General features: G+C 39.5%; 1 pseudogene; it reads left to right on the top strand.

Moving 5' to 3' along the window:
- Nucleotides 1-547: 547 nt before the first annotated feature.
- LOC148927240 (pathogenesis-related protein PR-1 pseudogene) lies at nt 548-1,207 on the top strand (annotated as a pseudogene).
- Nucleotides 1,208-3,503: the final 2,296 nt, after the last annotated feature.

The following is a 3,503-nucleotide window of genomic DNA, read 5'->3' on the forward strand; positions in this document are numbered from 1 at the left end:
ATTCATAATTCATTCATCAATCTAACATCTCAAATTCAAAATTCTTTTTCGTCATATTAACATTTTTGAATATTACTCCACATACTATTGCGATTATAGGACTATAATTATCATTGGCGCTTTCCATCTCATTTCACAAATTGACTCTGCGACTTTTAAGATTATTATCAGTTTATCCGAGGGAATAAACACTAAAATATGTAAATTTGACTTCTAGCGCGTATAATATATTGTTGTTGCATCTAGATAGCTATCACTATTTGTTGAATTTTGATCAGCCCCAATTCTTTTTAAATTAAAAAACTCACGTATATATAGAATAGTAGTACTAGTGAATAATACATACTAATATAAAAAAAAAAAAAAAACTAAATGAATAGTTCCCCTCTACTGAATATTTGACCTCTAACAGATGTGCCAATCATTATCGAACATGGGTGCCACCCCATATTTGACACTTTAAACTTCTTAATTCAACTACTTTATGCTCCCTTTCTTATAAATATTATAACAATGCAACATACTTAGAAATTATAATTTCAATGCGATGCTACATTTCCAAATGCACAACCCCTTGCTCTACTATGCATTCATCCTAGCCCTGATCTGCTTCCTCTCTCCACCCGCGTCCGCGGCCGGGATGGTCGCGGCGCGGCAGAGCGAGGCGCAGCAGTTCCTGGGCCCGCAGAACGCAGCGCGCTCGGCGCTGCGGCTGCCGAAGCTGGTGTGGGACGCGAGGATCGCGCGGTACGCGGCCGGGTACGCGGCGAAGCGGCGCGTGGACTGCGACCTGCGGCACTCGAATGGGCCCTACGGGGAGAACATCTTCTGGGGCAGCGGCAACGGGTGGACGCCCGCCCAGGCCGCGGCGGCGTGGGTGTCGGAGAAGCGAGGTTACAACTACTGGTCCAACTCGTGCGCCTACGGCCAGGACTGCGGCCATTACACCCAGATTGTGTGGCGCGGCACGAGGCGGATCGGCTGCGCCAGGGTGGTTTGCTACGGCGGACGCGGCGTTTTCATGATATGTAACTATGATCCGCCGGGGAATTACGTCGGAGAGAAGCCGTATTGATTTTGTCAATTATATTAAATCAAATTTATTTTATTTTGATTATTTTGTGAGGGATTTGAATCACCCATTTTCGTTAAAATCTGTATAAATAAAACACGAGTGTGTGCGGAAATTTCAGTTTTCTTGAATTAATTTTGTCATTATAGGAATTCATGGGTTTAAATTATAATGAAAAGAATATGGCGTCCTTAGCAAGTCATATGTGAATAATTGTAATTAGAAATGTGGTAATTACAATGCTGTCAACATGTTGATTTTTTGCTGTTAAAATGATTGTTTTCTTACATGTAAAATTAAGCACCTCAAACTCGTAAGTACCAACAAACTCGATGGAGTTCTGAAAATCGAGCTAGCAATGTTCATAAAAGACAAAAGGGCTAAGTGATGGATGTGTGCGGTGCAGTGGTTTGTCACCTTTGAGAGAGAGAATATGGTGGGTATCTCTCTTCAAATTTTCACACATATTTATTGACTCAAAAGGGAGGACTTGAAAAAAGATTCGGCAATTACTGCCCCTAATGGCGGTTACATCAACTAAAACAAATGCATCTATAGCTGAAATGCTAAATGCTTTGGCCATATGAAAAACAAAAAACTTCAGGTTTTCAAATTCCAACAGTCCACCATATTAGATAAAGCCCTACGAGCTTAAAGTAAATTAACCGCAGAAAATATTTTTGAATTCCCTTCTTTAATTGATCTGAACTGAGTTTTCGATTTATTATTTTTATTTGTTGTATTTGTTTCTGTTATTAAGTTATAAAATCAATCTTAATTATTTGGTTTTGAGATTTATGTTGTACGGAGTAGTACTTAAGAGTCTAATCATTAGTTTATATTTATACGCTATTTGTACTATCAATTGACCGTACTAAAATTATATTGTCCACTTGCAATTACACCCTCAGGCACGAATTTTAAAAAATATAATAGAAAATGATTTGAAAAAGTTAGTAGCATGTGAGTCTTATTTTATATATTAGTTATTAGTTATATAATAAAATGTGAGTGCGAATAAATTAGTGGAATTTGAGATTGACTATAAAAAACAATCAAAGTGAAAGATGACAAATTTTTAGGGATGAACAAAAATAGAAATAAATGATAAATTTTTAGAGACGAAGGGAGTATATTTTAGTTTCAGTTCGAGAAGTCCAATTCTCACCCTCCTCTTCTCTTTTTATTTTTATTTTTATTTTTTTATTTTCTTTCTTTCTATCAAGACGACTTTTCATTACCAAATTGATTAAGACCTCTTTTACATTGGCACCCTCACCTTCACCTTGGTTCACAACCGCCTCACCTAATTAATAAAAATGACGATAAATTTTATATGAATTGATACGACCATGGAAGTCGTGCATCAATGGTTTCAGCTGCAGCTGGATTCTTTTGGTAATTAGTCCTATCGAGATCTCGTCCAGACACTCTTCAAAGACCACCTATGTCTTCGTCTTCAAAAGAACTTCGATGAGTACATTGCGCTCCTCAATCGGAGTCCCGTGGAGAGAGTTATGGCCGTTTTACGAGAGCCGTGCATTGAAGAGCGGGTAACTCCTGAGAGAACGCGCGATCGGGCTGAATGAGCCATGAAAACGCTTGGTCTGGCGTTTTGCCCGATTTTGGCGAGATGAGATAGAAATTTTGCCCAAGCGGGAAAATGCCAGATCGACCGTTTTTGCACTGTTTTGGCAATTTTCTCTATTTTTAAGGTTTTATTCCTGAGTTTTCAACCCCACCTATATCTACTCACTTGTGAGACTTTAAAAGGAAGATTTCGATAACTGAGCATTGTAAAAAACTCTTCCTTGAGCGTCACCTTTGTAGACATGCTCACGGTTCGTAAACCGCCGGTTCCGGTTTCGGGAAATGTGGAACCGGAACCGAACCGTGAGGCTATTTCACGGTTCCGGTTTCGGCTCGAAAACCGGCGGTTCCAGTTTAGAACCGCCGGTTTTTTGGTGATTTTTTACGGTTTTTCACGGTTCCGAACCACCGGTTTCCGGCGTTTTTTGCGGTTTCGGCTCGGTTTCACGGTTTTTGGACGGTTTTTCACGGTTCCGGTTTGGAATCGTCCGGAACTGACGGTTCCGGCACGGTTTTGGTTTGTAAAATTTGAAACCAGAACCGGCCCACGGTTTAAAATATGGGGTTCCGGTTCAAGAAAAAAGTCACGGTTGCAGTTCGGAACCGGAACCGGCGGTTACGGTTCCGTGATGCACTATTTTTTAGTACTAAATAAACCTGGAAGTATACAGAGTATATATAGTATAGATAAAGGTCAGTACCAGATATCGAACACGGGGAAGGCAAACACAAAGTGTTTATCCTCTACTAAGACTAAATTACTATCTGGAAAAACAGTAGGTTTTGGAAAACTCTGAAAACTAAAAACAATAAAAAGCATATAACAACTAAATGCAAATAG

The sequence above is a fragment of the Salvia hispanica genome, chromosome 4, assembly GCF_029641045.1.
Source record: "Salvia hispanica isolate PSC_SH4W2 chromosome 4, Shi_PSC_v1, whole genome shotgun sequence".
In the NCBI taxonomy this organism is placed as follows: Eukaryota; Viridiplantae; Streptophyta; class Magnoliopsida; order Lamiales; family Lamiaceae; genus Salvia; species Salvia hispanica.